Raw genomic sequence first — 9386 nt, 5'->3', positions numbered from 1 at the left:
ACGACATCAGGTCCCTGCTGACAACGGGGAAACAGCCGCCCTCATCCTCCTGGACCTCTCGGCAGCCTTCGACACCGTATGCCACCGCACACTAACACAGCGCCTCAGCAACACCGGAATCCATGTGAAGGCCCTGGAGTGGATCATCTCGTTCCTCGCCGGAAGAACCCAGAGAGTCCGCCTCCCCCCGTTCCGGTCCGCGGCCACCGAAGTCATCTGCGGCGTCCCACAAGGATCCTCGCTCAGCCCCACCCTCTTCAACGTCTACATGAGCCCTCTCGCAGCCATCGCACGCCAACACCACCTGACCATCATCTCCTACGCTGACGACACCCAGCTGATCCTCTCCCTCACCAGCAACTCCGCCACCGCCAAAGCCAACCTCCAGGAAGGAATGAAGGACGTCGCAGAATGGATGAAGCTCAGCCGTCTGAAACTGAACTCAGACAAGACGGAGGTCCTCATCCTGGGCCCAACTTCATCTGCCTGGGACGACTCCTGGTGGCCCCCTGCCCTGGGCACCGCCCCCAAGCCAACGGACCACGCTCGCAACCTCGGCTTCGTCCTGGACTCCTCCCATACGATGACCAAGCAAGTCAACGCCGTCTCGTCATCGCGCTTCAACACCCTGCGCATGCTCCGAAAGATCTTCAGGTGGATCCCCACCGAAACTAGGAAAACGGTCACCCAGGCCCTCGTCACCAGCGACTGGACTACGGAACTGCCCTCTACGCAGGAACCACAGCCAAACTCCAGAAAAGACTCCAGCGCATACAGAACGCCTCTGCACGACTCATCCTGGACATCCCCCACCACAGCCACATCTCGACCCATCTGAGAGACCTGCACTGGCTCCCCGTCAGCAAGAGGTTCATGTTCAGACTCCTCACCCACGCACACAAGGCTCTTCACGACATGGGCCCTGATTACCTCAACAGCCGCCTCGCTTTCTACACACCCACACGCCAGCTCCGATCCGCCAGCCTCGCCCTCACCACCATCCCACGAATCCGCAGATCCTCTGCCGGAGGAAGATCCTTCTCCTACCTGGCGGCCAAGACATGGAACTCCCTGCCCACCCACCTAAGGCTGACCCAGGATCATCTCTCCTTCAGGAAGCAACTCAAGACCTGGCTGTTCGAGCAGTAGCGATTCCCCCTCCCCCAGCGCATTGAGACCCTTGCGGGTGAGTAGTGCGCTTTACAAGTTTCCTTGATTGATTGATTGATTGAAAGTAAAGTAGGCCCAAATCTCCCCTTTCCCACCATGGATTTTCTTCAAACCACTAGCAACCAAAATTAGACATTTCTCAACAAGTGCTCCAAGAGTAGACCCCAGAACCCAGTTGTCAAAATCTCGAGCACCCCCAAACACATGCAATACTGCTAACCCTAACGAGCCCTAAGTTAAAAATAGTGTCAAACGCTTTCTTCAACTAGGCCCTAACTCCCCTTTGCCACCATGGATTTTCTCCAAACCACTTGCAATCAAAAGTATCCATACGCAGCGTTGCTCCAAGACTCCCCAACCCCCCACAAACACCAGTAACCCCCCAAACAGCCACCCAAAGACGCTAAAGTGAGCGAAATGCCTGAAAATGGAAAAACTTTTTCACCTCCGATTTTATCCAAACCATTTTTATCCGGTATTAGACCTTCCTAGCAATGCCCCCAGACCCGTCAACCCAGGCAGAAACAAGTTTAACACCCCCAAACAGCCAAAAAGCAAAACCACAAAAAGTGAAACAGAATTATTTAGCCCTCAATCCCAAATCACTCCGTGCACGCTCTGCAGCTAGGCCCTAACTCCCCTTTGCCACTATGGATTTACTTCAAACCTCTTGCAACCAAAAGTATCCATACCCAGCATTGCTCCAAGACTCCCCAACCCCCCCCAAACACCAGGAACCCCCCCAAGCAGGCCCCCAAAAACGCTAAAGTGAGCGAAATGTCTGAAAAGTGAAAAACTTTTGCACCATGGATGTTCTCCAAACCACTTTTATCCGGTATTAGACCTTCCCAGCAATGCCCCCAAACCCGTCAACCCAGGCGTTAACAAGTTTAACACCCCCAAACAGCCAAAAAGCAAAACCGCAAAAAGTGAGACTTAGCAAATTTTAGTCCCTCCTGGAATTCAGTCCAAATGCGCTGTGCAGCTAGGCCCTAACTCCCCTTTTCCACCATGGATTTCCTAAAAACAAATGCAATCCACATTAGACTGTGCCAGCAGTGCTCCCAGACCCCAAAACCCACCCCCAATAACCTAGAAGCCCCCAAACAGCACCCCAAAAACAGGCAAGTGAGCAAAAACGGAAAAAGTTTTTCACCATGGATTTGGTCCAAAACACTTGATTCCGATATTAGGCCTTCCGTGCTATGCCCCCAGACCCCTGCAGCCACACGCCAAAAAGCAGAACACCCCCAAACAGGCAAAAAGCAAAAATGGGCCAACCTTCAATTCAGTCCAAATAATCTCTGCAGCTAGGCCCTAACCTCCCCATTTCCACCATGGATTTTCTGAAAAAAAAAATGCAATCAAAATTAGACTGTGCCAGCAGTGCTCCCAGACCCCAAACCCCACCCCCAATAACCTAGAAGCCCCCAAACAGCACCCTAAAAACAGGCAAGTGAGCAAAAACGGAAAAACTTTTTCACCATGGATTTGGTCCAAAACACTTGATTCCGATATTAGACCTTCCGAGCTATGCCCCCAGACCCCTGCAGCCACCCGCAAAAAAGCAGAACACCCCATAACAGGCAAAAAGCAAAAATGCAAAAACTCATGCTTAGAAAATGTTCAGCCAACCAGTCAACATCGGTCCAAACGCCCTCTGCAGCTAGGCCCCAACTCCTCTTTCCCACCATGGATTTTCTTCAAATCACTTCCAATCAAAATTATGCTCTCAGACCCCCACACCCTCCCCCACAAATCTAGAACACCCCCAAACAGCCCCACAAAAACATGCAATACTGGTATATTCAAAACATGGCAAATTGCGCTGTTCACAAAACATTGCTGTTTTCAGCACTTCCACTACTTCGATCCTCTTGAAACTTATCTGAACAGTCACTTGTTCCAGCGATTCACAAGAATCTCCGCAAGGCAGAACAAAATCGAACCACTGCACTCTTTGGAGAAGAAGAAGAAGAAGAAGAAGGCCTACAACTAGTTTTCACTTAGTTTTCACCCAAACACACGCGCCCGCAAAACACCCAAAAAGGCCAAAATTCTGCCAGTTCTGGACCAAAGAACACCAAACCCCCCTAAAACATTGCCAACATCATTATGAACGAGCGTGCATCGGGCCCCAAGCCCTAGAATCAGCGTGAACCATACCAACTTAAACCCAAAAACCCTAGTAAATCGCACTGAACCCTAAACCGTAGATATGCTTTGTCTGTCTGTGTCAAAGAGCCTAGGTATGCTACATCAGGAGGATGTTTCAATCAGTGGTGCCTGCCTTGACCGTCTGCATGGCTCTGCCACAAGCATGGGCCAAAAATCCGTTCCGCTCAAGAATTTGCGATTTTTCGGTACTTTTGCGAGATTTGCGAAATACCGAAAAACAGCAAATTTTGCAAACATAACGGATGTTTGGCCCAAGCTTGAGGCAATGCCATGCAGAGGGTCAAGGCAGGCACCACTGAGTGAATCAACCTGATGTAGCATACCTAGGCTCTTTATCTGACAAACAAAGCATATCTAATTGTATGCAGCAAACCACATAGCCCCAATTTAGTGGCCCCTGCATTTGAAGTACAATTTTAATTAAACAAGGTAAAAAAAAACAGAGTTGTTGACATGAGTTACAATTACTGTGTGAAAGATTAAATAATAACTAAGACAAGACATATGAATCATCATTTCATGCACAAAAAACAAACATCATTTGGTTTCATCAGAGCCAGACACCCATTGTTGTCCACTGCATGCCATCTTCTCAATTATTCATTACCTGTTCTACTTTTTGTCCGCATCTTCTTCGGAAAGTGAGGACCCACAGGGCAGCCTCTCCTGTCAATATCAGAAGTAACTCTGTCAGCAATCAGCAAGCATGTAGTCTGTTAGTAATTTCAGTCCCACTTGAGGGGACTCGTCGTCATCCATCCATCTGCCTTGAGGGAAATGGATAGGGGGAGTCAGGAGGAGGAGTATAAGGGAGCATGATTGAGTTGTGAACTTGTGAACCTCAGGAATGCAGACTGCGGCACCTTCAAATCAATAAGGAATATAAGATGAAGACAGTGGTGCTGATGGACTTGTTGTGATTAGGTGATTAGAGTTTTGTTGTGGTAAAAGTTGCAAAACAAAGAAAGACACACAGGAATAAAAGTGAATAAGGACAAAAAAAGGAAGTCATTTTCAGGGCTCGGTGTCAGGGAAGTAGAGCTCGTCCTCAAACTCCATCAATTGAGATGGGAGTAGGTCAGGTAACAGAGAAGAACTTCCGTCACCTAAGTCGGTGTCCTCTTCTTCCTGCGTGCATTCACGTACTTTGCAATCTGGTGGTATCAAGTGCTGATTCATCTTGATCAGTGTTAACCTCTCCACATTTTTGGCCGAGAGGCGGGTCCTTTTTGAAGTTACAATGGCACCAGCAGCACTGAAAACACGTTCAGAAGACACACTTGTGAGTGGGAAAGACAAATAATTTATAGCCAGGTTGGTGATCAGTGGCCAAAGAGCCATTTTCCTGTACCAATACAGCAATGGGTTAGTATTAACAAAGACCTCTGTTGGGTCATCCAGATAGGCCTGCACCATCGACTCAAGGTTCTCCACGGTTGCTCCACTTTGCGTATCATCTTTGGCCTTCGCAGCACTGGAACGAGCAAACCCTTGCTGAGTTAGCCAATCCACTTCCGACAATATTATGCCTGGACCTGGTGCAGGTGAGGATGATGATACGGTTGCTGCTGGTGTCGTTAACGGCTGTGAGGGAAAGTGACTCCCTTCGCCCCCAGATTCAGAAGTGGAACTTAAGACTGGATGGCCTGCTGATTCAGTTGGACTTCTGCTGCCTCCTTGAATTTTCTGCCGCTCTTTTTTGAACCGACTGGCTGACACAGCTAGCCAATGTTTGTACTTTGAAACATCTGCTTCATCAAAAGGAATGAACGCTTTGCTGGCCACTGCCTTTTTGTACCGTGGATCCAGAATAGTGGCACAAATGTAATGTTGTTCTGTATGTATGTTTTTAAGCCTTTCATTGGCAACTAGGCGGCTTAATAAGCTCTCCGCCAACTGATACGCGTCTTGCTTTTTTTCACCAGCATCTCTGAACGTTGAAGACACCGCCTTCAGTTGGTGCTCTAGCATGACCAACAATGGGATAGCTTTGCCCAAAGAACAGTCCTCCCTGCTGACTTCACGCGTGAAGACCTCAAAAGGACAAAGCATGTCTGTCAGGCTTTTAACTAGCTTCCATTCCTCCAACTCTCGCCTCTTGTCTTTATGATCAGAACCTAGTTGAAAGACATAGTCATTGATTACCATGCACTGCTCAGACAGACGCTCAAGCATGTAAAAGGTTGAGTTCCAACGTGTTGCCACCTCCTGGATGAGTCCTTTAACTGGCACTTTACGTTCATGTTGAGTGCTCCTCAGCTCCTTCCGGACCTTAAAAGAATGGCTGATATGTGTGCAGATTCTTCGGCAGGTGGTCAGTAACTTCTTGGCTGTGTTTTCAGTTTTCAAGAAATCTTGCACAACCAGGTTTATACAGTGCGCCCAACACGGCACTCTGAAATATTCACCTTGACGCATGGCCTTAACTATATTACTGCCATTATCCGTGGAAACATAACCAACTATGCGATTTCTTGGTTGCAGCCATTCAGAGACCTTACTGTTAAACTCCTCCAAAATGTTTTTTGCAGTATGAGTTTTCTCTATGGCAAACATGGCTAATGTTGCATGTTTCCGAGTAGCTTGAAAAACTGTGTCCAGGTCAACAACTGCACTTGACTTGTCTCTAACCCCTGCAAAAGACCCTGCAAAAGAGACCCAGTGTGCAGTGATGCATATGTAATCAAGGGCTTGGCAACTGGTCCACATGTCTGTTGTCAAGTGGATAGTTTGAACAGCACTCTTCTGCAAAGCTGCCCCAATCACCTCCAGCACATCTTGATGTAGTGCTGGAACCGCCACTCTGGCAAAATAGGACCGGCTAGGAACCTTCCATTTAGGGCAGACTGTTGCCACTAATTCTAGAAACCCCACCCCTTCCATGAAAGAAAAAGGGAGAAGGTCCAGCGCTAGCATTTTAGCCAGCTTTGCGTTATACAGACGTACCGTTGGGTGGTTGCGTTCAAATGGCGCCTCCGACCACAACATTCCGCGAATGGTGGGCTGGATCATTTTACGTGATGATGATGATGACGTCTTCAAACCAGTTAGGCCCAGTGATGTAGTTTTTCGCATTGGTGTCTCTCCCACACTCTTAGTGTGCCTCATAGATGTTGCAGAGGTAGAGGGTAGGGGCGATACCACTGCAGTGCTGCTGCCAGCAGAATTGGGTGTACCAGAAAAAATGTCTGTCGCTTCTTCACTTCCCCCCTGCACGATAAGCCTCTCGTCATCATCAGATGCAATATCAAGGGATACATTTGGATTTGTTTTTCTTTTGCCTTCCTCGATCTTCCTCATGTGTGCTCCCAAATGATAGTGTGATGTTGCTTGAGATTACCTCTCTGGCCTCCGGTACCATAGTTGGTACCAACCTTACCCCGACAAATTAATGTTTTACAAATCGAACAAACAACCCTGTTTCCGCCCTTTGGCTAACAGTAAAGAAGTCCCAAACTGGGGACTGGTGATGTCTGCTGAAGGTGGAGGTGCTACTTTGACTTTCAATGCCAGATAAAGTGGAGGATGGGCGTGGCTGAATTAGTTTCTGTTGTTCACTTACAGCACCACTACTTGAGGTGAATGGAGGTCCATGCCGGCCCTTCTGACTAAAAAAGATGGAAGCTGTAGGTCGTGTTGGTGTTGTAGTTAACGGTGGTGGTACCAGTGCCACGCCGCCCATATCCCGCTCAGCAGCCATTCGGGATAGGGTCAAAATGTGTGTCTGCTGCATGCCCGCTGGGGCTGGAGTGAAGACTGTGATGACTGGGTCGTCGTCAGACTGTTCATCAGCAGCAGAAGACACCACTTCTTGTTCGTCGTCATCACCCATAGGTCGAAGCTTTGCGGGAGCCTTCCTTTTTAGGCTTAGCTACTTTTGTCGGCTCATGGCGTGACTCACTCTCAGACTGCATGGCTGGGTTGCAATCCCGATCAAGGTCATCAGAATGAAGGGGGCTTGAAGAAGAACTTGTAGTAGTAGTAGTATCCCTCCTTGACCTTTTTCTTGCTGGGGATCTGGAAGACAATGGATAATCATCATCAGGAGGAGTGGCTTCCTTGGATGATACCTCCTCTTGAATATCAATTTCCTGATGTGCCCCTACTTCTGGAGGAACAAGCGTTGTAGGCAGTTGTGCCGCTCCATGAACCTCTAGTTGCACCTCTCCATGCACCTGTCGATGCGCCTCTCCTTGCGCCTCTACTTGCGCCTCTCCTTGCGGCTCTACTTGCGCCTCTCCTTGCGGCTCTACTTGCGCCTCTCCTTGCGGCTCTACTTGCGCCTCTCCTTGCGCCTCTTCTTGACCATGTACTTGCGCTTGTACTAGTTGCACGTGTGGTTGTTGTTGCGGCTGTGGTTGTTGAACACTCGTCAGCTGAGTTACACCCGGCGTTGATTGGATGGTACTTTCTTGTGATGAGCCAATATTACTGGTCGATGGTGATTGAACAACCAAAGTGGCTGCCGCAGCAGCACTCACGGTCTTGGCCCTAACTTGGCGTGGTGGCAGTGAGCCCAATGAAGCGGAGGTGCTGCTTCCAGCTTGGTCCCCGGCGGACACCGCTGTTGCTGCAGGCATAGTTTTTTTTCCCAAAAAAGGTGTCGGTGGGCACACCAGTCTCCTTGGTAGGTGTTGCCACTTGCTTCTTCTGCTCCTTCTTACTGGCAGTGGCACTGGCAACTTGTTTCGCTGAGGCGCTACGGCCACCTTTCTTTGGGCCCATCTTCTTCAGATGTCAGAACAGCAGGCCGCAGTTACACGAGTTGCAGAGTTGTCTTGTCTGTGGCCACACGTGACATCGCAAGACGTTGTTCTGCACACACCGCTGCAGGACTTCTTCCTGGCACTGGTGGTTCTCTTGTGCACCTAAAAGCAATGGAAGCCAGAGGAACATCAGTTAAACACCCCAAAAAGTCGAAAAACACTCAAAAATCTCCACAATCCCATGCCATCCATGCCCTCAATGATGTTTAAATTCAAGACACCCCACAGAAAGACTAGGCCCATGCACCACTGGGTACCTCTGTGCATAATGGTTGAAAGCAAGGCAAACTGGGTACAGGCCTGAGCACACTGCCTGGCTTCAAAATGGCCCCTTGACCCCCACCACATGGCCAGGCCCTGCCTGTACCAGGGCTCAAAATGGCCCCCACCCACATGGCCAGGCCCCAACAACACCTCAAAAAGTCGAAAAAGACTCAAAAATCACCAGAATCCAATGCCATCCATGCCCTCAATGATGTTTAAATTCAAGACACCCCACAGAAAGACTTGGTCCATGCACCACTGAGTACCCCTGGGCATAATGGATGAAAGCAAGGCAAAATGGGTGCAGGCCTGAGCACAGTGCCTGGCTTCAAAATGGGCCCTAGACCCCCAGCCACATGGCCAGGCCCTGCCTGGACCAGCCCTCAAAATGGCCCCCACCCACATGGCCAGGCCCCAACAGCACCCAAAAAGTCGAAAACACACAAAAATCACTACAATCCAATGCCATCCATGCCCTCAATGATGTTTAAATTCAAGACACCCCACAGAAAGACTTGGTCCATGCACCACTGATTACCCCTGGTCATAATGGATGAAAACAAGGTAAAATGGGTGCAGGCCTGAGCACACTACCTGGCTTCAAAATGAGCCCTTGACCCCAATCCATATGTCCAGGCCCTGTCTGTACCAGGGCTCAAAATGGCCTGACCCACATGGCCAGGCCCCAACAACACCCCAAAAAGTCGAAAAACACATATAAATCACAACAATCCAATGCCATCCATGCCTTCAATGATGTTTAAATTCAAGACACCCCACAGAAAGACTTGGTCCATGCACCACTGAGTACCCCTGGTCATAATGGATGAAAGCAAGGCAAAATGGGTGCAGGCCTGAGCACACAGCTTGGCTTCAAAATGAGCCCTTGACCCCCAGCCACATGGCCAGGCCCTGCCTGTACCAGGGCTCAAAATGGCCCACACCCACATGTCCAGGCCCCAACAACACCCCAAAAATTAAAAAAACACATATAAATCACCACAATCC

Source organism: Lissotriton helveticus, chromosome 1_1, assembly GCF_964261635.1.
Source record: "Lissotriton helveticus chromosome 1_1, aLisHel1.1, whole genome shotgun sequence".
Lineage (NCBI taxonomy): Eukaryota > Metazoa > Chordata > Amphibia > Caudata > Salamandridae > Lissotriton > Lissotriton helveticus.
This window is presented reverse-complemented; position numbering follows the sequence as displayed.